Source organism: Jaculus jaculus, chromosome 13 (genome assembly GCF_020740685.1).
Source record: "Jaculus jaculus isolate mJacJac1 chromosome 13, mJacJac1.mat.Y.cur, whole genome shotgun sequence".
In the NCBI taxonomy this organism is placed as follows: domain Eukaryota; kingdom Metazoa; phylum Chordata; class Mammalia; order Rodentia; family Dipodidae; genus Jaculus; species Jaculus jaculus.
The window spans coordinates 5,174,992-5,202,452 of NC_059114.1; the positions used below are offsets into that span (position 1 = coordinate 5,174,992).

The 27,461-nt window shown below is 56.1% G+C and overlaps 1 protein-coding gene across 1 annotated transcript in view; it reads left to right on the forward strand.

Annotated features, from left to right (window-relative positions):
• The first annotated feature begins 3,761 nt into the window (after positions 1 to 3,761).
• Gnaz (G protein subunit alpha z) overlaps positions 3,762 to 27,461 on the forward strand; it is a 59,112-nt gene continuing 35,412 nt past the window's right edge. Inside the window, exon 1 of the mRNA XM_004672784.2 lies at positions 3,762 to 3,894. The gene's annotated coding sequence lies outside the window, so the exon portion shown is untranslated. The remainder of the gene's footprint in view (positions 3,895 to 27,461) is intronic.

A 27,461-nucleotide genomic window follows, 5' to 3' on the forward strand; every position in this document is an offset into this window, starting at 1 on the left:
AGGAGATTAAAAATAAAGTGCATGCCGGGTGTGCCTTTCTGCTCGTTCACTTTGCTTCCTTCCAGCTAAAAGGAGAGTGGCGGGCCTGGCTATTTATAACCAACCCAGATCCAAGCTGCCTTGTTTGAGTCGGGCAGGGGGAGCAGCACGGACCCCCCCCCGGGAAAGAAACACACCCTGCTGAGCAGCCTGAGGGTCCAAGAGGCTTGGGGCGGGACAGGTGGGGCCGAGACAGGAACAGGTGACAGCCGTGCAGACCAGGCTCTGGGGGGTCAGCAGTCCAGAAGGAGCAAGGCACCCTCGCCCAGCCATGGGGAGGCAGAGAGGCCAGTGGGACAGACAGCTGGGGACGGGCCCTTAGGTGGTTCCAAGTGTCAAGAGGGGATCAATCCGTGCTCCTGGTGGCTCTGGAAATACAGGAAGGCAGGTCCGGCGAAGCCTGGCCTCAGGGGCGGAGGCGCGTGCAGAAGGGTACCGCGGCCCGGGGACAAACTGTACTGTCTAGGAAAGGGCTTCCCACCTGGCCGGGCTGGGATGCGGCCAGGCTGCGTTCAGTGGTTGATGGGCTACAAAGCTCTGATGGGATAAGGGTCTGGGAAGCCCGTGGCACGGAGCGACTTGCCATGGTGCACATTTCCTGAGGGACAGATGAACACTTCCTCACCCAGGCCCACGGAGAGTTCCAGTGGCCTGAGTCACCGGCCTTCCCTCCATCCTCCGTAAAGCCCCAGCTGTTGTCCGTCTTCTTGCCCTGCTTGCTCGGAGCCCCCGTCCTTCGTGCCTCAAGTCACACTGACAGGCCCTCCCTGGCACACCTCATCGCCACCTACCGGCACGAGCCTCAGGTGGGCGCACGTCCTGTGTGCGCAGCCCAGTGACAGTGCACCTGCGCCTGCCTTTGCTTCCGGGGGTGTTTCTCTGTCCCCAGCTCACACACAGCCCGGCCACAGTGACAGGTGACACAGCTGACCGTGTCTTTGTCATTAGGACACTCTTCCTGTGGTACTGTCACCCTCCACTCGCTGGTTGCCCCTCTCTAACTCGACCCCCCCACAAACTGTGACAAGCGCCAGCCCTTCCACCAGCAGCTCCCCTTACCCTTAAGTTCCACCCTCTGTCCCTGCTGTCTCGTCTCTTTCTGGGGACCAGTACACTACACCCTGATAAACTGCCCCAGTGCCGTCACCTGGCACATCCCGTGACCCCTGATCCCACAGCCGCAGCAGGCTCTGTGCTCGGCCAGGCCTTGTGCGCGGACTTCTCGGGTCTTATTTTTCCTTATTTTCTCTGGACTGATCGCTTGATATTTATGTTATTTGATTATGCGTTGTAACACAGCTCACGTGGTCTGTGAACCTCTGCCCACTGCTAACGATATAAAACAAAAACTTGTCATCTGCCTCCTCCAATGCACAAGGCTAATTTTTAAATTTCTCTACTGGCTCTTCCACCAACATCCTCGATCTGATTCAAAGGCCATCAGCCACGTGTGACTGTCGCGAGCAGCCGCTGGGGCGGGTAAAGTGATCTTCTCTCCGTTCCCTTCCCCACTCCCCACGCGCCTTCGAACCTACAGTGGAACTCCCTTCTCTTCAGGTCCAGTCTCTGGGCACCCTGCTCCTGCTGTGGCCTCAGTTCAAGCAGCTCTTTCTTCTGAAGCTGGCCCAGTGCCCAGTGCTCCCCTGCCCTATGCCCACAGTGGGTCTCCCTTCAACAGCACCACGTGTCGACAGAGATGGGTGATCATCCTGCTTTTAGAACTCTGCTCTGTGGTTTCCCGGAGAGAGACAGGTCTAGGTCCTGGCACTGCGCGCCACATGGAGACCATTAACGAAAGAGCACGTGAGATAGCCCCCCCGCCTCCCTTTGAGGTGGTTCCCAGGGATCCGTCAAGGAATGGCGGGCCTCTGTGCAGTCCTCTCTGGCAGGAGCCCAGCCTGACATGGCCTGGTGGTCAAGCAGACATGTTCTTCAACCATTGGCAGAATTCCTTTGCGTTCATCGGTCACCTCCAGGAAGCAGCGTGGCATGTCTAGAATGGTCTCTGTAGTTATCCTGCCCCTGAAAGGTTAGAGGGGCTGTGCCATGAGCTGCACAGTACGCGACTGTCTCCACAGCAAAGGAAACATTCCCAGGAGGTGACGGGACGGTGTCCTGCCACCAACAGCGTCCAGCTGGCAGGTACCAACCCATGCCCCCCTGCCTTCACATGCCAGACCCAGACTGCAGCCGCCACCCTATGAACACCTGTCAAGGGCCAGTTCTAGAACTTCTGCTGAGAGAGAGGAGTGACCCAGGTCACTTGACCTCAGCAGTATAAAGTGAGATAAGTGATGTTAGTGAGGAGCCTGCCTGCGTCTGATCCAGGAATAATCTAACATGCACATGCACCAGGTCATAAGGCTGGAAATGGTGGAGCACTACTAATGGCCTAGCCCTCTGGCCTGAGTCTGCTTTTTTATATTTTCATTTATTTCTTTATTTGAGAGAGAGAGAAAGTGAGTGAGTGAGTGAGTGTGTGTGTGTGTGTGTGTGTGTGTGTATGGGTGCACCAGGGCCTCCAGGCACTGCAAATAAATTCTAGATACATGCCACTTTGTGCACCTGGTTTATGAGTACTGGGAAATCAAACCTGTCAGGCTTTCTTTGCAAGCAAGCGACTTTAACCACTGCGCAACCTCTCCAGCCCCATGGCCTGAGTCTTTTTAAGCACTTGAAATAAGGGCCTCCCCATGGAATTGAAAGCAAAATCTCCCAACCTGGCCTCAGGTAAATTTTTGCTGAGAGTCAGAAGTCTTCTCAAAGGTGGGGGAGAAAGACTTCGCTGACTCTGACTCCCTCCTGTTTCTCTGGGCTGGGGGCCTATTCCTAGGAGAGGCCCTAGGTGCCACAAAATGAATCAGCAGAGGGGGCAAATGCTCCACAGACCTCACCTTGCATAAAACCATCAGGGTTTTCTACACATCCTATAGGATTGTTGACAATCCAGAGAAGCCGGTGGCGCAATACTTTGCCAAATAAATAAATAAACAAATAAAATAAACGACAGGGAAGGAGAGGAGATTAGTTCAAAAACCTCACCTTGCATAAACCACCAGGGTTTTCCACACACCCTGTTTGGGATTGTTGAGATAATCCAGGGAAGCTGGCACTACAATACTTTGGGGGGGGGGGTGGGCGAAGAAAGGGAAGGAAGTGGAGAGGTGGCAAAATTCAAGAGCGCCAGGGTTGGGTTGGAACCCTAACCGTGAAGGAAGAGAGAGACAGAGAGAGGGGGCGGGGGACGAGCAGCGCTGGCGGAGGAACGGGGTCCCCAGGCAGTGTCGGTCCCCACGCCGAGTGGCCTGGCTCCCGCCTAGGCGCGCAAGTGCAATCCAGCCGCGGCGGCCGGAGCCTGCAGGCGCGCACGCGGGGCGGGGAGGGGCGGGGCGAGGCGGGTCAGGCTCCGCCCCCGCCCGGCACCCATTGGACCGTGGGCGCGTCCGTCGGCCGCCGGCTTGACCAGCCGGGCGCTGGGAGCTGGTCCCCGCCCGCGGTTGTCGTGGCAACGGGCTGCTCGCTCGCTCGCTCTGCCCCCTCCCCTCCGTTCCCCGCCCAACCCCGCCCCCTGCCGGCGGCTGCGCGGCGCTGCGCTGCTGTGCGCGCGGCGCGGGGCGGGCGGGCGGACCCGCTTGCGGGCTTGCGGGCTTGCGGGCGGGCGGAGGGGAGCCAGGCCCCGGGGAAAGAGAGCGAGCGAGCGAGCGAGCGAGCGGTGCGCGCCGCCCGAGAACCGGTCACGTCCCCCCGCGCGCGGGCGCAGCTGGGGCGCCACAGTCGTCCTCTTCCTCCGCCCCCCTCCCGCCGCACACCCGAAGCTTGGTGCATGCAGCTCGAGCGGAGCCGCGCCCCGGAGAGGTGAGCGGACCCCGGAACCCGGGCGCGCGCCGCGGAGCCCTGGATCCCGCGGATAAGAGGTGGCGGCGCGGGGGGGGGGGGCGCGGTCGGACGGTCGGGGCTCACCCCACCCCCAACCCGGAGGGGATGGCTGGAGAGGGGAGGGGGAGCTTTGTGTGCTCCGGATCCCGGGATCCGTCTGGGTTTTGGGGGGGTGGAGGAGGGATGCAGAGGCTGAGGGATGTCTGGCCAGGGGTTGAGGAGCGGCGAGGGCGGGGTTGGTTGTCTTCCGAGGTGGGCAGTGGCTGCTGGCTGGTGGTTGGAGGGACACGTCTGCGGCCCAGAGACAGGTGCCGGGAGAGAGGGTGACATGCCCGGCCCAGGGGCCCCCGGGAGGGGCGGCTGCATCCCCCCCTCCGTGAGGTGGAGCAGGGGAGGGCTCCGGGGATGGATGTGGGGGGTGGATGGAGGATGCGGTGCTGCCTGGGCGCCCCGACCGGCTCTGGGGGATGCGGAGTCTGAGCCGGCGACCTGCGAGAGTGGCGCCTGGCGGTGGGGAGGGGGAGGGTCTTGTCCCCCGGGGTGTGGGTGGGGATGGGGGTCCAGGGGTGGAGGCGACCAACGGACCGCAGGTGGCAGGAGCGGCGGGCTTTCGGCCTTGGCCGAAGGGGAAGCGCGGGCCTGGAGGCCCCAGGTCAGACAGCCCCCCGTTGTCGGTCATCGGGTTTCCTTGCAGACATCTAGAGCCCGAGATGAGAATCGACCTGCTGCGATTGTAATGCGTTCCTGACTCAATATATTTTAATGATTGATGGATGGATTGGTTGATAGATAGATGGATGGATGATATAGAGCCTTAAAAGGAGGTGGGATGTTTGGGGGAGGGGTGTGAGGGCCTGGGAATGTGGGGCTTTGGTATCCTGTGGTGGATTCCAGGGGCTTCTGTCTCTAGGTAGGTGTCGAGCCTGTCTGGATGAGGATGGCAAGAATCTGCCTAGGCCTAGAATTGGGGATCCTGTTACAGTGTGGAGGATGGGGAGCCGGTGCCAAGTGAGACCAGGGTTCCCTAAAGTCTGAGTCTCAGGGTGGAAGGACCAGCCTGGTTTTTTTTTTTTTTTCCTGTGGGGGGAGGAGGTGCAGAGCCACTGACTGACTCTTTTCTTCCCAAGTGGTTTTCCTGCCCTAGGGATCTAGTCCTTGTGACCTGGTCCCTGTCTAGAGGAAGCTGCTTGGCCAAATTCAATTAAGCAAACATTTACGGAGTGCTGGCTCCCCCAGGGCCTGGTGCCGAGGTGGAAGGGTGGGAGTGGACTGGGCCTTCCCTGCCTGGACTGATTCCTCTCCCCATGGGGGAGATGGGGTTGTGCCCAGATAGCCAAGCTCCCACTGGTGGCGTAGGGGGCTTGGGTCAGACCTGCCTGTGGGCAGTGTGACATTTGAACTGGAGCTTGAAGGACACGGGCACAATTGGAGTGGCCAGTGTGAGCAGAGAGGAGAGAATGGGTAGAGGCTGGGAGACGCGCTCAGGCAGCTGGGTGTGGTGGGGACATAGGTGTGCTTGGGAAGAAGTCGGAGGTATGGGAGGAGGGCGGAGGAGGGCCTCCACAGGACTGAGGGAGCTGGGGAAGTGGGGCGACCTCTGTGTCAGTGGAGACCACTCCTTTTCTGCAAAAGGGAGCAGTTCTGTGACCGTGGGAACCGGAAAGGTCTTGGGACAACTTTAAAGATCAGACAGGGCTCCTGGGAGCCTGGGCTGCCCTTGCAGGTACCGTGTCCCTTGGCCATCGAGGCCCTGGGGCAACCAACACATTCTGCTGCCCCCTTCTTAGCCAAGATGGAGTCGTCTGCTTTGGGGACAGTGCTTAGCTGGTGACTGTCAAGCAATTGCTGTGGTGGCCTAGGGTGCAGAGGTCCAGCCCGAGCTTGGATGAAGCAGTGTGCCCCTCCTCTAAACATAAGGAGGTGCCAGCATTTGGAGTAACCCTCTGATGTTTAAACATGCTAACTTTCTGAGACAATCAGGGAGTAGACATACTTCCTCCCCCTTGGAGGCCCGATGGCACCTTCTGGCCTAGATCTGCCTCCTTTCTCCATGAGGTGCTTTTGCTTTCTTCAAGTTGGTACCTATCTTAGTAGAGCGTCCCCCTCAAAGACAGACAGACAGACACACACACACACACACACACACAGCTTTAGGCCTGGATTGCTATATCAAGAACTGGGCCTGCCTGCCCTCTTATAGTTAGGTGGTCTGCGTCTCCCCCTTGCAACCTAGAGAACGGATTCCTTCCTCTGTCTCCAGCCTCTCACACCTTTAGTCCCCAGAAGGACAAGTGCCTCAGTCTGCCCCTGGGCCGATCCTGGGGTGAGTAGGAATAGCTGAGTAAGTGGGCACAGAGGCTGCTGGGCAAGAGGGCCTCTCTGTTGTCTATGTGGGTACTGGGGTGACAGCTACACTACCTCCTCCCCTGGAGGCACGGACAAGGCATGCTTTTGCTGTCCCATAGTAGGCTCAGAAGACCCAGGCCACTGTGTGGCTGTGGGAGTGTGCTTCCTGCTGTCCGCCACAGCTGGGCCCATGGGGAAGCCTGGAGGAGACAGATAGTCCACTACTCTTCCCAAGTGCTCAGGAAGGAAAGCCTAGATAGCCAAGCCCGGGGTGGCCTTTGAGTCCTGTCCTTAGTTTATAGGAATACGAAGGGGGGCAGGCGGAGGCATCAGAACAGAGACCAAAGGTCAGCTCCAGGGAGACACGGGCAGCAGAGGCTCCTCTGTGCAGCCGGGGAGGGGCCCAGAGCACCCAGGCTCTCATGCCCTGGGGTGGTGAGACCAGGACTCCAGGGGAGGCATCAGATGTTATGGAGTTAGCCCCTGGTACTACTGCCCCAGCCTCTCTGAAGCTGCTTGTAGATAGAGCCAGGAATGCCCCACCTGGCCCCTTGCATGAGCCTTCCTGTTGAACGCGTCCACATTAGTACAGGTGGTGTTTCGGGGTGGGGGGGGGCTGATGATCCTGGAGACCCTCCCTTGTGCAGACACAGGGGTGTGGCGGTGACCATGGGGGGCTGATGATGCTGGAGACCCGCCCATGTGCAGACACAGGGGTGTGGCGGTGACCAGGTCCATTCACGGTGGTGACAGGAACACGCGTGTAACTGCATGTGGGTGTAGAGCACTGTTGTGGAAAGTGGGGCGCACCTCTGTGGGGTGGGGCTTGGCACCGAGCCAGGGGAAAAGCTGGAGGTGAGTTCTGTGAGCAGCAGGGGAGGGACGGCAGGCACAAAGTCACTGAGTGGACGTAGTCCAGCGGCTGGGAGCCCCACTAAAAGGCCAGGTGGTGGATCTGGGTGTGGGGGGCACAGGCCAGTAATACCAGCGCTAGAGAGGTAGAGGCAGGAGGATCAGGAGTTTGAGGCTAGCCAGAGCTGCATAGCAAAAACTTGTCACAATAGTAAAAAAAAGGGGGGGTGCTGGAGAGATTGTGCAGTAGTTAAGGTGCTTGTCTGTAAACCTAATGACCCAGGTTCGATTCTCCAGTACCCATGTAAGCCCAGGTGCACAAGGTAGCTCATGTGTCGAGTTTGTTTGCAGTGGCTGGAGATCCTGGCACCACCATATTTCATTCTCTCTCTCTCTGTCTTTCTATTTCTCCGTGTTTTTCTCTTTCTCTGCCTGCTTGCAAATAAATAGGTAAAAATTATTTTTTTTTAGAAAAAAGGGGCTAGAGAGATGGCTCAATGGTTAAGGAGCTTGCCTGCAAAGCCTGATGACCCAGGTTCAGTTCCGCAGTACCAACGTAAAGCTAGATGCACAAAGTGGTTTATACGTCTGGAGTTCATTTGTAGCTGCTAGAGGCACTGGCATTCTCTCCCTCTCTCTCCTTGCAGATAAATAAGTAAATAAGTAAGTAAGTAAATAAATAAAAAGAAGCTGGGCATGGTGGCACATGCCTTTAATCACACCACTTGGTGGGCAGAGGTAGGAGGATTGCTGTGAGTTCAAGGCCAGCCTGGGACTACAGAATGATTTCCAGGTCAGCCTGGGCTAGAGTGAGTCCCTACCTAAAAAAAAAAATTAGGGCTGGAGAGATGGCTTAGCGGTTAAGGCACTTGCCTGCAAAGCCGAAGGACCTAGGTTGGACTCCCCAGGTCCCACATAAGCCAGATGCGCAAGGGGGCACGTACATCTGGAGTTCATTTGCAGTGGCTGGAGGCCCTGGTGCACCCATTCTCTCTCTCTCTTTCCCTGCCTTTTTCTGTATCTCTCTCAAATAAATAAATAAAACTTTAAAATCTTAAAAATAAAATAAAGTTTGAAAAGGAAGGAACACATGGCTGGAACCGAGGGAACCGAGTGCGGGCTGTGGAGGAGACTTTAGGGTCAGGTCAGGCAGAGCTTGCACACCCCAGTAAGTGGGTGGACCTGAGTAGGTTTAGACAGAGGGGTACTGGAACTACTTGAGACTTGTAAAAGAGGTTTTCTGGGGCTGGGTGTGAGGGTGAGCGGGGAGAGTACTTGCCAAGAGTGGGTGAAGCCTGGGTCCCACCCGTAGCCCCTGCAAGAGAATGATGGTATAATTAACTACTGGGCTGGGCTGGGGAGAGACCCTGCAGCAATTTGGGGCCAGGCAGCAGTTGGGGTAAGGGGCTGCTGAGCCCGTGAGGTGGAGGTGGTAGAAGTGATGAGATGGTTCGGGTGGGGGGGTTATAGAGTGGCAGCTGTGGGCTTTTCATCGGAGCCCAGGGACAGAGCTGGCACTGGCTGAGGATGGCGTGGAAAGACTCCTCTACAAGAGGCGGGGGCTCAGCGGTTGAGTCTGGGGCTCTGCTGGACGTGGGCCTTGTCAAGGTCAGAGGAGGGAGCGGGCATAGGTGGCATCCCGTAGTCCCTTGGCATCGAGGTATGGGGGAAGCTGGGGAGCAGTTGTGATCACTGGGGATCCAGGGTGGGCAGGATCTTCGAGGACCAGGATGGAGTTTGAGAGTCACTAAGCTCATGAGGTAGGAGCACCGTCTGGGTGGTCCCTCTGCAGGCCAGAGAAGGGGTCATCCCAGCAGGGCGGGTCCCCTGAGCCAAGCAGCTCAGCGCGAGAGCGAGGCTCCCTGGGGGGGCTGAGCGGCTGGGGCACAGTACGATTTCTAGGGCCCTTGGTAAGAAGTAAACATTTCAAGGTGGCATTTGGCCTGCCAGGGGTCCTGGGTGACTACCCAGGTGTGCTCCCACGAGGCCAGCCTGGCTGTGGGGACTCCAGCAGCCGTGGGCAGGCTGTGGTGGGCGGGGAGAGGACTGAAGAATAGGGACCACAGCGAGCCTGCTGACCCCCCCCCATACTCCGTCCTCTTTACTTCTTTCCCTGACTAGTGGGCAGGTAGGCTGCAGGTACCTGGGTGTGGGGGTCAGTGGCAGCCACCCCGTGAGACCCAAAGTGAACTGTGGGTGATCATGGTCCTCCACCCTCCTCCAGTGGCCAGCAGGATGCAGGAGCCACGTCAGATCACTGGGCAAGCTCCCGGGGCAGCTTCGCACAATGGCCCCCGTGAGTTTGTCTCTTTTCAACAGAGCTTGCTACATCACAGAGTTTTGAGTTATTCGATTCTAAATTAAGGTATACCTCTCTTTTTGAGACATCCCTGGAGGATCCATCAAAAAAAAAAAAAGTACTAAGAAACCAGACTGTTAAAAGCCACAGTGCAGGGCGGAGCCTCACGGTGTTCAAACCCCACAGTTCTTTCTAGAAGCCTCCAGTGAGAACATACCCTGTCCCCAGGGCTGAGTCAGGCGCCTTATGGCCGTGGCTGTGCTGGAAGGCTGTGGTCCCAGTACGCTTCCCAGAGGGAGACCTCTGCTTCCCGGATAGAGATCTAGCGGGGCAGGTTCCTAGGTGGGCCTGATTTTAGCCATGACCCTCTCAGAGGTTTTGCCTGCGTGAGTCATGGAGGCCCGCGTGTCTCACGGTATTGGGGTAAGGGGGTGTGAACTCTTGTGCACAGTTCCCTAGAGCCCAGGTATAGGCATTCCCAAGAGGAACCCACTGGGTCTGCCCTCGATTTCACAGCTAAATATCTTCCAAGAGGAATAGGGAATCTTCCTTATTGCCTCATAATCAATGCTGGGAGGGGGCTGTTTTTTATCTTAGTTTTCATTTTTTTGATAATTTTTTTTTAATAAGAGAAGGCAAGAGAAAGCAAATTGGTGTGCCAGGGCCTCCAGCCACTGTAATCGAACTCTAGACGCATGTGTCACCTTGTGCGTCTGGCTTACATGGGACCTGGCGAGTTGAACATGGGTCCTTGGGCTTTGCAGGCAAGCGCCTGAACCGCTAAGTCATCTCTAGCCCTCAGTTTTAATTTTAATTAATTTACTCATTTTCAAGCATAGAGAGATAGAAAAGAGACACAGAGAGAGAACATGGGAGCCAGGGCCTCCAGCTGTTCCAAAGGAATGCCAGATGCATGTGCCACTTCTGCATCTGACTTCATGTGGGTACTGGTGAATCGAACCTGGCTCCTTAGGCTTTCCAGGCCAGTGCCTTAGCCGCTGAGCCATTTTTCCAGTGCTTATCTCAGTTTCAGTTGAGGAGAATGAGATCTGGATAGGTGGGTGGGCTTTCCCCAGTGCCTCAGTGGGCCCTAGCGGTCATTGCAGCTAAAAAGCCAGGCTTGGGGAAGGTGTTCGGAAACCGGAAGGTTCTCAGCAACCTGATTTGGCCTAAGTCCCCCTTCTGCATCCCAGTTCTGTTCCTCAGTTGGTCACAGGATAGACAATGGAGGAGACCTGGCTAGAACTACTGAGCTGGAGCCAGTGGAGCCGCTGCCAGTGCTCAGGCTCCAGCCCAGGTAGGCTGATGGGCTGCAGAAAGCCGGGTCTTTTCTAGCCAACCCTTTGCTTTCCTCCGACCTGGGACAGGCAGCTCAGGAGTTGGACTCAACTCTTTTTTAAAATATTTATTTATTTATTTGAAAGAGAGAGAGAGAGAGGGAGGGAGGGAGGGAGGGAGAGAGAGAGGCAGGTAGAGAGAATAGGTGCACAAGGGCTTCCAGCCACTGCAAATGAATTGTGCATCTGGCTTACCTGGGTCCTGGGGAATTGAACCTAGGTCCTTCAGTTTTGCTGACAAGTACCTTAACTGCTCAGCCATTTCTCTAGCCCTCAAATCTTTTTTGTGGTTTTACGAGGTAGGGTTTCACTGTGGTCCAGGCTGACCTGGAATTCACTATGTAATCTCAGGGTGACCTTGAACTCTTGGTGATCCTCCTACCTCTGCCTCCTAAGTGCTGGGATTAAAGGCGTGTGCCACCACTCCTGGAGAATCTTCTTTTTTTAAAAATATGTATTCATTTATTTGCAAGCACGGGGGGAGGGGGCGGAGAGAGAAGAGACACACAGAAAGAGTGGGCATGCCAGGAGCCCCAGCCCCTGCAAACAAACCTCCCCCATATGCATGCATTGCCCTGTGCATCTGGCTTTAGGTGGGCACTGGGAAATCGAACTCAGATTGTTAGGGTTTGCAGGCAAGCACCTTAACCCCTGAGCCATCTCTCCAGCCCGCGACTAACTCTTACAGCCTTGTACACTGTGATTCATTGGACCTCATTTTCCTTTATTCTAAAGGGAAGACGGGAGGCCCATGGACTGTGAGGTCCCTTGTGCACTAACACTGAGGCTCCTCTGCTGGGGACTGAGGGCCGGCTGCCAGGGTGGGCACTTGGTGAAGAGAGCATGGGAGCTTGCCTACTCACTCTCCATCTTTGCATCTGCTTGGATTCACTCTCCTGTAGCTGTTGGGGGTGTTGGTCTCCCTGCCTTGGCATGGAAGTCCAGATGTCTCCACAGGGCAGGGTTGGGCCTCCCAACTGCTGTTATTCTCAGTAAAGGCTTTAGACAGGGACATGCATGGAGAAGGTTTCCACATCCTCTGATCCAAAAGTTTACTGAGGTTCATCCGGCCATCTCTGTCCTAGCGCCTTGTTGCTTCTCTTCCCCTTCCTGTTCCCCCCCCCATATATGTGTGTGTGTGTATAAAATTTTTATTTATTTACTTAAGTGAGAAAAAGAGGCAGATATATAGAGAGAATGGGCATACCAGGGCTTCCAGCCACTGTAAACTAATTCTTTACGTGGGTTCTGGGAAATCGAACCGGGATCCTTTGGCTTTGCAGGAAAGCCCCTCAACCACAAAGCCATCTCTCAACCCCATTCCCGTTTCTTTTATCCCCTCGGCACGTGCTATATTCTGACTTGTTCGTTATTTTATTTACTACTGTGTTTGTTGCCTTCTGGGCCCAACTGTGAGGCTAGGCTGTTGCTGTGTTCGCCTCTAAACATAGGGTGCCCGGGAAGTCTCTGTGGGGCGGGGGGGGGGGATGAGTTCTGGCAAGTGGACACACCTCAAAGTATACCACTGAGCCCCTTTTTTACATACGTTTGCTGGCGTGGAAACAGCAGCCCCGGCCCCTCAGAGGTGGGTCTTTGCATCTTAGGCTGGGTTCCCAGTACAAACCACCCATAGTGGACACCAGCAGCTAGGCCCCATCAGGTCCTGCTGTGGCTCATTCTTGGGCAGAGACAGGCAGCTGCCTGGCTTTTTCCTTCTTCCTTTCCTTAGCCACTGCAGTCACACTCCAGACGCGTGCGCCCCCTTGTGTACATGTGCAGCATTGTGCACTTGCATCACTGTGTATCTGGCTTACATGGGACCTGGACAGTCAAACATGAGTCCTTAGGCTTTGCATAAGCCATCTCTCTAGCCCTCTTCTTTCTTTATTTTCCCCCTCTTTCCATCCCTTCCTTCTTTGAGATTGTGTCTCATTCCAGCCCGGGCTAACCTGGAACTCCACTTGGTAGCCCCAGGCTGACCTCATTCCATAGCCCCAGGCTGACCTCATACTCACTGTGAGCCTCCTACTTCATCCTCCCTCCCAAGTCTGGGATTAAAGGTGTGTGCGGGCTGGGGAGATGGCTTAGTGGGCAGTTAAGGGTCTTGCCTGTGAAGCCTAAGAACCCGTGTTCGACTCTCCAGATCCCACATTAGCCAGACACACAAAGGTGAGGCGAGCGCAGTGTCGCACATGCCCACTAGGTGGCGAAAATGTCGGGCATTTGATTTCAGTGGCTGAGGCCCGGGCATGTCAATTCTCTCTGTCTCTATCTCTGTCTTTCTTGAAAAATAAGTAAATAAATACATAAAGGTGTGTGCCACCGTACCCGCTGCCTGGCTTCTCACGCTGACTCTGACACCTGGCCCCTCACTGACGTGGTGTGGGCTTCAGTGGGACCTTGACCAGTCGTAGGGAGAGGGCGAGTCACATAAAATGACATGCGGAGGCACATCCCTGCAAAACTGTCCCAAGATGATGAAACGAGACCCAGGTGGAAGTAAAGCGACATGGTGACAGTTAAGTGGCCTTTCCAGATGGGCCCTGTGACCCAGGGTCAGGGAGCCGCTGCTTAACAGGGCACCTCAGAGCAGGGGACGGCCTGAGACCTGAAATCCCTAAGCCTGCCCGTCAGGATGACATTGGTGGATCCTTACTTTGTGGGTCTGCTTCTATTCTTTTAATTTTTTTGTGTGTGGGGGTGCTGGGGTTCGAGGTAGGGTCTCACTCCAGCTCAAGCTGATCTGGAATTCACTGTGTAGCCTCTGGGTGGCTCGAACTCGTGGTGATCCTCCTACCTCTGCCTCCCGAGTGCTGGGATTAAAGGCGTGCGCCGCTACGCCTGGCTTACTATTTTTAATTTTTAAAGTCTTTTTTTTTTTACTTATTTATTTACTTATTTATTTATGGGTGAGCAAAGAGGGGGAGAGGGAATGGACGATCCAGGGCCTCTTGTCATTGCTGATGGACCACAGACACCCACGCCACTTTGTGCACGTGACTTCATGTGAGCAGTGGGGTCTGAACCTGGGACGCCGTGCTGTGCGAATAAGCGTCCTTCACTGCGAGCGTCTCTGCAGCCCTCCGCCTCTGTGTGCTTATTGTCTGTGATTGATTTTTGCGGCGCCGGTTTCAGAGATGGGGCCCGGGCCCAGCGCTGCTAGGCAAGCCCTCCGCCACCGGGCTGCCGCCCCAGCTCTCCTCACCTTTAAGTCCGCGGCCCTGCGCTAAGTCAGGGCGCGGCTAGATTTTCATCACTTTTTTTTTTTAAATTTTATTTATTTGAGAGCGACAGAGAAAGAGGCAGAAAGAGAGAGAGAGAGGGAGGGAGGGAGAAAATGGGCACGCCAGGGCCTCCAGCCACTGCAAACAAACTCCAGACGCGTGCGCCCCCTTGTGCATCTGGCTAACGTGGGTCCTGGGGAATCGAGCCTCGAACTGGGGTCCGTAGGCTTCACGGGCGAGCGCTTAACCGCTAAGCCATCTCTCTGGCCCAGATTTTCATTTCTTACTCCAGAAGCAGAGTGGCTGCCAACAGCATGCCCTGCTGCAGCGGATTCTGAGGTAGTGTTGTGGCCCCCTAGAGGAAGGTTCAGGCTCGCTGTCTGCAGAACGCCCCCTTGGCATGACTGTGATGGGACGGCCACAGCTAGCTGGTCCCACCACCGTGGTATGTCTCGTGCTGGCAGTTTCAGCTTCTCCCCATCTTCCTGCCTTGAAAACGGGACCTTGACCCCCCTCTCGGAGGGAGGGTCACATCCTCCTCCTCACAGTTCCCCCACCTGGCATCTGGAGCCTGCGGAGCAGCTCAGCCAGTCATTGCTTATTGGTTGTCTCTCGAGCTCAGCTGATGTTTTGTCCCCTTCCTGGCCCACGACAGCCAGCTTCTCTGTGTACACTAAATGAATGAATGAATGAATTCATGATGGACAAACTAGTGAAGGAGGGAGGCCATTTAGCCAGGCCAGAGCTTCTCCTGGGCATAAACCTCGGTCTGACCCATGTTCCAATTCGGAGCCCCAAGAAGCCAAGATGACCAGAGAAGGGCACGAAACTGTGTGCAGCGGTTTCAGCCGCAGGTGGCATTGGAGTACGGGCGATGTGGCAGGAGGGAACCATGATCAGAGAGGAACGAGGTGTGTGACCTGGTTGACCTTAGCCGTGGAGTGGACCACCAGGGATGAGGATGAGTATGTACTCCGAGCTACGGAGAGGGCCTCAGTGATTTTCCTCAATGAAGGCTGGATGCCTGTGATCCTTTGTCTTGGCTCCAGCAGGCCCTGGATCCCCACTGGTTGCAGCAGAGTGACCTGGCCAGGTGGTATCTGGTCTTCTGCTCTGTAACCACCCCGCATGCTAGGGTGGGTGGGCGAGGCTGGGTGGAAAGGACGTGTCCTGGGCCGGGGAAGCCCTGGACTCTACATGCAGATAGGGGCTTGTGCTGACTGAGGGTCTGCGCTGCCCTGCGCTGTCAGGCATGTCTTCCCTGGCCTTAGCCGCCCCGGACGGGTGGGGCCTCCAGCCGGCTGCACACGGCCCTCTTGCCTCCCGTGGTCTGTGGACTGGCTACCAGGATTTTCACAGTCATCCCTGAGGGTGAGTCTGGGGCTAAGTGTGGGTGTGGGTGGCCTGTCCCCAAGCCAGGCCTTCCCTACGGCATGGCTGCCCACCCCCTCACCCTCCCTGTTACCTCTGATATGCTGTGCAAACATATTTCTTGATAAATGCTGGGAAGAAAAATAATTAGAGTGTTGCCTCTATTATCCAATTTCTGATTAATCAAACTCTCTTTGTCCTCGGCCAAAATCTATTCATTTCCCTTAAACACTGGGCCAGTGCCAGGCATCGATTTCCTCTGTGATAACACCACTCACACACATTCCCAGTCTTGCTGTGCCCAGGGGGGCTGGAACTGTGCAGAAGTGGGACCACTCTCGCCCTCCTCCCAATTCCACTCTCCTCCTCCAGGGAGCTTCCTGACCACGTCAGCGCCTCCATCCCTGCCCTGGCTCTGGGGGTCCCTTTGCTGAGCTCACACTCCCCAGCTTAGCCTCGGGTGTGTTCTGGGGTGAGAAGGACTACAGCCCCTGGCTCTCAGCTGGCCGGGTTGGAGGTGACCCTGTCTCTCCTCTCCTGGAACTATAAGGGGGTTGAGGGGCAGCATGCTATGTATGTAATTTCCTGTGCCAGCAGCAGAAACTCGGCTCAAAAGAATTTACAGGGTGAGAGGACATCCCAGCCCCCAGGATGGAGGAGCTAACTCACCTGGCATGGTCTTCCAGAGGAAGACCAAGGGCCTTTCTAGAAGGTTGCTCAGATATCCCCAGCTCTCCCTGTCAACCAGTCTCTCAGCTCAGCCATGCCAAGGGGTTGGAATTGCTTTATCCACCCCTACTTGGTTCCACGTCCTTGTAGGCACGTGGGATATAGACCAGAGAGCAGACGGGCCAGCAGCCCTGTGCTACGCTGTTTGTGCTGCGGTGGAGGAGGGGGTAGTGCCGGGACTTACAGTGACATGTAGAAAGGGACAGAGCTGGGCTGGAGAGATGGCTCAGCGGCTAAAGGTGCTTGCTTGCAAAGCCTGATGGCCTGAGTGCAGTTCCCCAGTACCTGTGTAAAGCCAGGTGCACAAAGTGGTGCATGTGTCTGGAGTTCATGTGCAGGGGCAGGAGGTCCTGGTGAGCCCATATTCATTTCCTCCCCACCCCATAGTGCTGCAGGGTGAGGTGGCAGAGAGGTGTGGTGCAGGCGTTGTTGGCGTCAGGGTGGGTGTCTGCAGATGTAAGTCGGATTGGTAAGGAAGAAACATCTGGACCACTGGGTAGGAGATTGTTCTGGACAAAAAGTTTCCCAGATTTCCAGGCAGATACAGATGCCCTGAGTTGAGAAGGAGCCCCCCAACCCCGTGCGTATGCTAGAGATGAGCAGGGAGGCCACAGGGGGGCCAGTGACATGGGAGTCAGACCAGAAGAGCATGGGGCGGCAGGCAGAGTCCGGGGCTCTTGGAGGACTGAGACCTTGGCTCTAAGGACAGAAGGCGTCAGGCGTGGGGGAGACACACCCAGGGGCTCTTGGCTGTTGGTGGGGCAGTGCAGGGGGCAGGGGAACTGCTGCAGTCAGGAAGAGGGGCCTGGGGCTGGAGAGATGGCTCAGCAGTGAAGGGTGCTTGCCTGCAAAGCCTGATGACAAGGGCATTCCCCAGTGCCCGTGTAAAGCCAGATGCACGAAGTGACACATGCATCTGGAGTTCATTTGCAGTGACAGGAGGCTCTGCAATGCCCATTCATATTCTCTCTCGCTCTCCCCTCTCTCCCACATAAATACATAGGTAAATAAATAAATATTTTTTTTTTAAAAGAGGGTCTGGTTGAAACAGGCTTCATGGTCAGTGACTCAGCCTCTCTTTGAGGAACTGATCAAGATGAGCTCCAGGGCAGCTACAAGCTTAGGATACTCCCAGGAGTGACCTGTCACCAAAAGAGTGGCCAGCTCGAGGGCCCCAGGCTGCCCACGTCAGGAGGACCTCAGTCCTGGGTCCTTCCTCGGACCTGGAGAGGGGGCACCCAGGGATTTGCATCTGTGTAAGACGCCCAGGAGGTAGGTTGTGGGGCAGAGAAAGGAAGGAGAAGGGAGCAGATGGATAAGTGGGAGAGGACAGGAAGGGGGCTGCGGGGATGAAAAGCCCCTGGAAGGAGCCAGCCTGAGGCACTCGTCTGGCCAGCTGAGGGGTGGACGTCTCACTCACCGGCAGTGGCAGGAAACTACAGAGATCCAGTGTGGTGACATCAGAGTCTCTGCCCAACCCAGGGGCCTGACTGAATCAGCATTAAACTTCCCCATTCCACAGCTCCCCCCAGGCTGCAGCCCTTTGACTGGGGTCTCTTGACTCTCACTGCCCCCTCCTCTTCCAAAGGTAACGTCTTGTCACTTTGCATCTGTTCATCCAGTCCTGGCCCAGGGAGGCGCTTGGCCCAGTTTCCTCCTGAGTCAGTGCCCTGCCCAGGAAGCCCTCACCTCTCGCCCGCTCAGCCCTGTGGCCATGGGCCAAAAGACGACACTTGTGGCTTAACCAGGGCCGAGCCGGCGCAGGGACACAGACCTCTTTGTGGGTCTCATGTCACCTTTCTTTAGCAGAGGGACACTACTGGGCTGTGACATGCCTAGCCGTGACAGAGCCATTGGTCGGGTTTGGGGCTGTGGGGTGAAAGTGGGGACAGCACTGGCTACACTCACCCCTGTCCTAATGTCCACCTGGGCTCTTGTTTCAAAATAAGCTGAGGGAACTTGGAGGAGGCAAAGAAGGGGGAGGGGCTGACCGCAAGGGAAGGGCCACCGCCCCTTTGCAAGTCAGGCAGGTGAGGGGGGTCAACGTGGAGAACCTAACCCAGCGGTATGGACCTGAGAGATGTGGAGTGGCTGTACTGAGCCACAGTCAGAAGTCTCTAGACCCAAATCAGCATTATCTTGCGTATGCACATGCTATCATCCCCCTCAACATTTGTAGGAGGTTTTATGATAAATGAGATGCGCAGTCATTGGCAAACGTTACAGAAAGCCGGTGAGCAGAAGCCCCGTCCCCTCCCCGCCCCCCATCATCCACTCTCTGGGAGGATGGGAGCTCTCCAGCCTCCGTGAGAAACACGTTGACCTGCACACAGGGCAGGCTGGGGAGCCAGAGCACCCCAGAGCAAGTAGGCTCACACCCCTATGAGTCAGCTGTTTGTCCCAAGCCTGTTTACACCAGTTATCCTTATTATAATTACGTCTTTGAATATTACATGAAGTGACGGAAGGCAAGTATCAAGGGGGCGTCTGTGGAAATCACAGTGGATGCTTTGTAAGGCCTTAAAAGCAGCCTGTGGCTTTGTGTGGGGCGGGCGAGATGATCACAAGTTCACGAACGCGGAATGGTAACATCCTGGGGTTGGAATCTTTACGTCCTCACCCCTCGGGGCTGGGGGGAGGTCAACTACATGTCACACAAGGTGTTGCAGGCTGGGGACTCAGAGCGAGCTTGTGCTCCAGGAAAAGACCGCGCCTCTCTGCACGATAGAGATGCACAAGGGTCTGTTTTAAGTTCAAAGGGAAGCTTTTGAAGCGCTTGCCATCACTTCTTAGCGCTTTTTACAGTAACCCATTTTGCGGTAGAGCAGTGAGCCAGCAAGCCGTACTTATTTAAAAAAAATGTTTTTTATTACAAATCAGAGAGAGAGAGAAGAAAGACAGAGAGAATGTGTGAGCCAAGGCTGCACCCGCTGCAAACAAACTCCAGGTGCATGCATCACTTTGTGCATATGGCTTTACATGAGTACTGGGGAATCGAACCCAGGTCGTTAGGCTTTGCAGGCAAGCACCTTAACCACTGAGTATCTCTCTAGCCTATGCCCCACTTAAAAAATATTTTATTTTATTTATTTATTTGAGAGAGAATGGATATGTCAGGGCTTCTAGCCACTGTAAACAAACTCTAGACGCATGTGCCACCTCGTACACCTGGCTTATGTGGGTTCTGGGGAATCGAGCCTGGGTCTTCAGGCTTCACAGGCAAGCACCTTAACCATTAAGCCATCTCTCCAGCCCCCAAACCCCACTTTTAATTGGTAGTGTTTGGTCATTTAACAGGTATTAGAAATGTATCTGTAATCATTTTTTATTACATTAAGGGTTTCATGGAGCATGTTCTCCCTCATATGTGGATCCTAGCTACAGATGATTGGGCTTCTGTGTGAGAAGGAAAATACTTAGTAGCAGAGGCCAGTAAGTTAAAATGGAGATATAAAGGGAAGAGAAAGGAAGAGAGGAGGTTACTTAATAGGTTGGTATTGTATATATGTAATTACAATGATTGAGATGGGGAGGTAATATGATGGAGAATGGAATTTCAAAGGGGAAAGGGGTGGGGGAGGAGGGTATTACCATGGGATATTTTTTATAATCATGGAAAATGTTAATAAAAATTGTGAAAAGAAAAAAAATGGTTGCATGGAGGTGGGCTCTTAAGTTTTTGTGTTTCTACATTGGGCATGTCATTCTACTTGAAAAGACCTAAACTACAGTCACAGAGGCCAAGAGAGGGAAAGGGCTTCCAGGGCAGAACAACCAGACGCCTTTTATGTAGGACTAGGGAGGTGCAAAAGATGGAGTCTCTAAGGGCACCCCGAAAGGAAGAAGAGTATGGAGTTTCTAAAATGAGAGGTAGATTGAAGGTCCAGGGACCCATCAGAGAGGGTGCGGGACAAGGAAAGAAGGAGATGTAGAACGAGCATGCTGGAAGGAGGGGCACGAGGTGAGGCCCAGGAAGAGGCTGTGGTGGGGAGGGGCTAGGAAGAGAGGCTGTGGGGAGAGGTCTGAGGACCAGGAAGAGAGGCTGTGGGGAGAGGGTCTGAGCACCAGGAAGAGAGGCTGTGGGGAGAGGGTCTGAGCATCAGGAGGAGAGGCTGTGGGGAGAGGGTCTGAGGACCAGGAGGAGAGGCTGTGGGGAGAGGGTCTGAGCATCAGGAGGAGAGGCTGTGGGGAGAGGGTCTGAGCATCAGGAAGAGAGGCTGTGGGGAGAGGGTCTGAGCACCAGGAAGAGAGGCTATGGGGAGAGGTCTGAGGACCAGGAGGAGAGGCTGTGGGGAGAGGGTCTGAGCACCAGGAAGAGAGGCTGTGGGGAGAGGTCTGAGGACCAGGAAGAGAGGCTGTGGGGAGAGGGTCTGAGCACCAGGAAGAGAGGCTGTGGGGAGAGGGTCTGAGCATCAGGAGGAGAGGCTGTGGGGAGAGGGTCTGAGCATCAGGAGGAGAGGCTGTGGGGAGAGGGTCTGAGGACCAGGAGGAGAGGCTGTGGGGAGAGGGTCTGAGCATCAGGAGGAGAGGCTGTGGGGAGAGGGTCTGAGCATCAGGAGGAGAGGCTGTGGGGAGAGGGTCTGAGCATCAGGAAGAGAGGCTGTGGGGAGAGGGTCTGAGGACCAGGAAGAGAGGCTGTGGGGAGAGGGTCTGAGCATCAGGAGGAGAGGCTGTGGGGAGAGGGTCTGAGCACCAGGAGGAGAGGCTGTGGGGAGAGGGTCTGAGCATCAGGAGGAGAGGCTGTGGGGAGAGGGTCTGAGCACCAGGAAGAGAGGCTGTGGGGAGAGGGTCTGAGGACCAGGAAGAGAGGCTGTGGGGAGAGGGTCTGAGGACCAGGAGGAGAGGCTGTGGGGAGAGGGTCTGAGCATCAGGAAGAGAGGCTGTGGGGAGAGGGTCTGAGCACCAGGAAGAGAGGCTGTGGGGAGAGGGTCTGAGGACCAGGAGGAGAGGCTGTGGGGAGAGGGTCTGAGCATCAGGAGGAGAGGCTGTGGGGAGAGGGTCTGAGCATCAGGAGGAGAGGCTGTGGGGAGAGGGTCTGAGCACCAGGAAGAGAGGCTGTGGGGAGAGGGTCTGAGGACCAGGAAGAGAGGCTGTGGGGAGAGGGTCTGAGGACCAGGAGGAGAGGCTGTGGGGAGAGGGTCTGAGCATCAGGAAGAGAGGCACCAGGAAGAGAGGCTGTGGGGAGAGGGTCTGAGGACCAGGAAGAGAGGCTGTGGGGAGAGGGTCTGAGGACCAGGAGGAGAGGCTGTGGGGAGAGGGTCTGAGCATCAGGAAGAGAGGCTGTGGGGAGAGGGTCTGAGCACCAGGAAGAGAGGCTGTGGGGAGAGGGTCTGAGGACCAGGAGGAGAGGCTGTGGGGAGAGGGTCTGAGGACCAGGAGGAGAGGCTGTGGGGAGAGGGTCTGAGGACCAGGAGGAGAGGCTGTGGGGAGAGGGTCTGAGGACCAGGAGGAGAGGCTGTGGGGAGAGGGTCTGAGGACCAGGAGGAGAGGCTGTGGGGAGAGGGTCTGAGCATCAGGAGGAGAGGCTGTGGGGAGAGGGTCTGAGGACCAGGAGGAGAGGCTGTGGGGAGAGGGTCTGAGGACCAGGAGGAGAGGCTGTGGGGAGAGGGTCTGAGGACCAGGAGGAGAGGCTGTGGGGAGAGGGTCTGAGCATCAGGAGGAGAGGCTGTGGGGAGAGGGTCTGAGCATCAGGAAGAGAGGCTGTGGGGAGAGGGTCTGAGCACCAGGAGGAGAGGCTGTGGGGAGAGGGTCTGAGCATCAGGAGGAGAGGCTGTGGGGAGAGGGTCTGAGCACCAGGAGGAGAGGCTGTGGGGAGAGGGTCTGAGCACCAGGAGGAGAGGCTGTGGGGAGAGGGTCTGAGCATCAGGAGGAGAGGCTGTGGGGAGAGGGTCTGAGCATCAGGAGGAGAGGCTGTGGGGAGAGGGTCTGAGGACCAGGAGGAGAGGCTGTGGGGAGAGGGTCTGAGCACCAGGAAGAGAGGCTGTGGGGAGAGGGTCTGAGCACCAGGAAGAGAGGTTGTGGGGAGAGGGTCTGAGCATCAGGAAGAGAGGCTGTGGGGAGAGGGTCTGAGCATCAGGAAGAGAGGCTCTGGGGAGAGGGTCAAGGGGAGAGGATATGGACCATGGGGAGCGGATGTGGGTCTGGCTGGGATGGATCAGGGCGCAGGTGGGTTCCTGGTATCCCAACAGAACCAAGCTGCAGAATATCCACGGGTTTAGAGTCCCCAGGAACCATCCACGGGCCAGCTGAGATCTCGGGGCCTGAGGCCCGTGGGAAGTGCAGTGTGACCCTTCCACCACAGGCTCTGGCAGAGGTCATGTCAGGTAATGTGCTCCGAAGGGAGTGCTGGGAAGCTCAGCTCTGTACAAACATTTTGGGTGTTGGCCCATCTACCCATCCATCTGTTCTGCAGATCTTTCACAGAGCACCTGCTCTGAAGGAAGCAGAGCTGGTAACCGGGGGAGGGAGGGCACAGCAAAAACCACGGTCAGCCCACAATGTGGATCCCCCCACCGGGGGCCAGCCAGATGAGCAAGCGAGCGAGCGAGCAGCCCGAGGCCAGGGAAGAGCCAGTTTTCCCACCACCGAGCCAGCCTCACACTACACTTGGCTCAGGGCACAAGGGGGGTCCAGACTGAGTGCTCCAGGCTCAGGGGGCAGAGGTTATCTGTATCTTTATCAAAAAAGGACATGTTTTTTCAGCTGAGGGAGATGGAGCAGGGTGCTGTGGTCATGAATGGAGGGAGGTACAGCCAGAGAGACAAAGCGTGGATGTTGGTTGGGGGGGGTGACACAGAGGAAGGGGTGGGCTTGTGCAGGTCATCTTGCCACAAGAGCAGTTCCTAGGAGGGTGGCTTGTCCCTTTCCGATGTCACTGCCGTCAGGGAAAATTGATTTTTTAATTAATTAATTAGTTTTATTTTATTGTTTGGTTTTTCAAGGTAGGGTCTAGCTCTAGCTCACGGTGACCTGGAATTAGTCTCAGACTGGCCTAGAACTCACAGTGATCCTCCTCTCAAGTGAAGGAATTAAAGGCGTGCTTGGGCCGGAAAGATGGCTAAGCGGTTAAGGGCTTGCCTGTGAACACTAAGGACCCTGGTTCAAGGCTCGATTCTCTACGACCCACATAAGCCAGATGCACAGGGTGGTTCGTTTGCAGTGGCTGGTGGCCCTGGCGCACCCATCCTTCTCTATCTTCTTTCTCTCTCTCTGTCACTCTCAAATAAATAAATAAGCAAAAGATATTTGGGGGGGGGGAAGAGGCTCCACCATGCAGCCAAGGTGAGGTTATCTCCTTGAGAAGCTGTGGCTTTTTGGTCCAAAATAGATGTGGTATCAAAAGCCTGAATTAACCATCAGACCCTTCTTGCAGGCACTCACACTGGGCAGTCAAAAGGGCCGGGCATTCCACCCCACCCGTGACCGCCTGGTACACTCACTGAGGCCACGGCTTGCGGGGCTGTGCCACACTGCTCTTCACCCCAGGGCTCAGCGGAACAGCCGCTGTTCAGAGATGGCGTTTCAGATGGCAGTGCCAGAAGGCCAAAGGGCGTGTGCGTCTGCCTCCCAGCTGAGGGTGGGCACACGTAGACCACGTCTGCTTCTCAAACACACACTGGCTCCGGGCTCAACCTTCCCGACGAGTGACCTGACCGGAGTAGCTTCTCTCCCTGGGACGCGCGGGCGGAGCACCGTACAAGTGCCTCTTCCCAATCCAGGGAGACCCTTGCTCCAGGAACCCGGGCAGCACCCCGTCCAGGGACAACAGCCTCCTACAGATGTGAGCGCCTCCCCCCACACACTGGTTTTCAGGGTCCTGCTTACGCTTGTCACCTCAGCTCTGCGGGTCGGGCCTGATCGCCAGGCTGCTGTCTGTGAGGTCAGCTCGGGACGGTGCCCAACCCACTCCCTGCTGCCGCCGCTGTCCACCTTTCGCTGGGACCTCCCTGCCACGGCACTGGTCCAAGTCAGGAACCGTCCACTCGTCTGACCAACTTGGGGTCTCCCTGACGGGAATAGGAGCTCGCTGAGGCATGGATTCAGCTTCTCCCCACTGTGTCCCCCCACAGACGGGGGGCTCAAGTCTGAGAGGGCACAGTACTGATCGTAGCGGGTTAGCTGACCATTTGCCCACATGGGTCTGAGCGTGGAGAGCCTCGAGCCTGGGCACCAGTTAACAGGGTTTCCTAAGATGCCCTGCTGACCAGGGAGTGCAACCAAAGTCAGACAGGATGACCCACTTTTCCAAGATGAGAGTCATCCTCTGGCCTGAGGCAGGGGGTACAATGGTGATACCACGGCCCAAGAGCTCGCCCCTGGGTGTCCCAGCAGAGGAGGCCTCTGGGCCCAAGTGTCTTGTGCACCCCATCTGTGCCCCCAGAGCTCAGCCCCTCAGCAGGGAGCTGGGCCGCCACCACCATAGCAGGTCTTGTTGCCATCCCTTCTTGTGAGGGAGGCCACAGTTTCTCTTTTTTTAAAAAAAAAATTTAAAAAATATTTTAAGATTTATATTTTTTTATTTATTTGAGAGAGAGAGAAAGAGACCAAGAGAAAGAGAGAGAACGAGCGCGCCAGGCCCTTTGGCCACTGCAGGCAGACTCCAGACACATGCGTCCCCTTGTGCATCTAGCTTTACGTAGGACCTGGAGAATCGAACCTGGGTCCTTAGGCTTCGCAGGCCTTAACCACCAAGCTATCCCGCCAGCCCCACACTTGCTCTTTCTCTCAATCCTTTTCCTTCCGGAAGCAAATCCTAGTTTGGTGCTGGTGTGGCTCTCTTGCTCCAGCGGGGGCTGATCCGTCCCTGTTGTTTAACAAACAGCACATAGTGCGTAGCCTTGCCTCGCCCTTGGGCCGGTCCCAGTCCCTGGCTAGCAGCAAAAACAGTTGTATGTTGCATGTAACTCTGGCTTCACACTTAAAAGTAGGGATGTGAAATTCTTTTAAAGTATACACTTAAGTTAAAAAAAAAAGAAAAAGAAAAAGAAAGAAGAGGAGGAGAAGGGGGAGGAGGACAAGGACGGCGAATCCACTTAGAGAAAAACACCGAGTGAATAACGTCGGGTGGTGCCCACATGAAGCTCGGTCGGGCTGCAGTGTGCCGGTGCTGGGGGCAGACAGTGGCAGTCGCCTCAAGCCTTGGTTTCTGTATCTACAAAGCCGTGGCTGCCACCCAGGCCCACTCTCATGCAAGCAGAGGCAGGTGCCCTTGCAGCAGGAGCAAACAGGTGTGGGGTGCCGTTGTGGCTGTCTTCCCAAGTGTCTACCCACTGGCCTCTGGGCCTGGTGGCCCAAAGCACTGGCTGTCCCAGCAGCTCGCTAGCTTGGGCCCCATCGTGCCTGACTTCCCTGCGGGGCAGATGCCCCCGCGGCTGTCCCCCGGCGATCCAGAGCACACGTGCATGAACAGTCGGGCAGGGCTGGACTGCGATCAGACCGTCACAGTGGCCCATGCGGGACGAGGCTGGCAGGACAGAAGGTGTGGAGAGAGGAGCATCGGGGTTCATGCATGAGGGCCGGGGACCTCCCCAGTTCCAGTCTCCCGCGCGGACCATGGGCGCCTGTACCCCGGCCTGTGGAGGAGGAGGCTGGAGGATTACTGGGGCTCCCTGACCAAAAGCAGCACTTCTGGGCGGAGGGAGGGACCCTGCCTCAGAGAAGCTGAGCACCCGGCGTTCTTCGCTCTGTGTACACGTGCACACAGGCATCACACGTGCTCTGTGTACACGCACGGCAGGCGAACATGTCACGGGCTAAGAAGGGTCAGTGGGGTAAAGGCCCTTGCTGTGCAAGCACGTGCCCCTGAGCTCAGGTTCCCCAGAGCTCACAGCAAGCTGGGCCCAGGAATGCGACTGTCTGTAACCCCTGTGCGGCTCCTGCGAGTCAGGAGTGGGAGACGGGAACCCCAGGCTAGCGAGAGCCGGGGTGGACTGGAGACCTTCTCTCAAGCAAAGGACGAGGCGAGGGCTGGCACCCAGGCTTGTCTTCTGCCTGCCCACGCTCGCACGTATCAACATGTGTGCCCGAGCGTGTGCGCGTGCACGGAGATTAACGCGTGGGAGAATCCAGTTCGCTGGGGACCGAGCCCCTCCCTCACCTAGGCTGCGCGTAGCGGCAGCGTACGCTGCGCAGGTCCCGCTCCGCGCAAAGGCAGAAGGCAGATGCTGGGTGAGCGACCTGTAAAGGGTCAGGACTCCTGTGGCACAGTGACTGTCCCAGCTCGTCACACATTCATTCTCCAGGGTGCCACTCTCTCTCTATTTTGTAAATATTTTTATTTATTTGAGAGAGGGAAAGAGGGCAGACAGAGAGAATGGGTGCGTCAGAGCCTCTAGCCCCTGCAAATGAAATCCAGACACATACACCACCATGTGCATCTGACTTCCATGGGTACTGGGGAATCGAACCTGGGTCCTTAGGCTTCTCAGGCAAGCACCTTAATCACTAAACCATTTCTCCAGCCGTTTTCTTGTTTTTGGAGGTAGGGTCTCATTGTAGCCTGGGCTGACCTGGAATTCACCATTGAGGTCTCAGGGTGACCTTGAACTCATGGCAGTCCTCCTACCTCTGCCTCCAGGGTGCTGGGATCAAAGGTGTGCACCGCCACACTTGGCTGCCTTTCTCTTTCTTAATAAGTTGTCTTTATTTATTTATTTATTTAAATTTTACTTATTTGAAAAGAGAGAGAGAGAGGAAATGGACGTACCAGGACCTCTTGCTGCTGTAAACAAACTCCAGACCCATCATGCACTGCTTTGGGCACCTGGCTTTACGTGGGTACTGGGGAATCAGACATAGGCCTTCAGGCTCTGTAGTGAGGGATCCTCACCAGGAAGCTGACAAGTCTTCCCGCCCGTGAACCCCTGGCTTAGCCCTGGCTCGGACAGAGACACTTCAGTGGCCTTGAAGCTCTGGGCCTCACTGAGCTGTCTCTGCAGCCCCGACTGACTTTATTTCTATTACTAACTATACGTCCCTGGTCCAGTTTATCGGAGCGGGACATAGGAATGTTCAGTGGGTATACTGCAGGCTGTGATTCCCACTTATCCCAAGAATGCCATAGAGGTCTGGCTGGGGAGACCAAACCCAGTCAAGGGGGATAGCTTCTGTGGAGGCCGATTCACACAGAGAAGAGGTTGGGGTGACAGGGAAGGAGAATTAGAACTGACAGCAGAGCCAGGCAACACGAAGGAGACCACCAAGAAGCCCCCCGCTGGGCCCAGGGGAGCTGGGAGAGAGCTGCCCCACACAGGCAGGAGAGGAATACGCGGCATGTAAAATGGAAGCAGAGTGTGGGTTTCTAGTAAGCCAGGCACGGAAAGGCAGTGGAAAGGGGTTCCTCACTAAACAGGAAGGAAACTGATAATCACTGGTGACCACAGACACAGG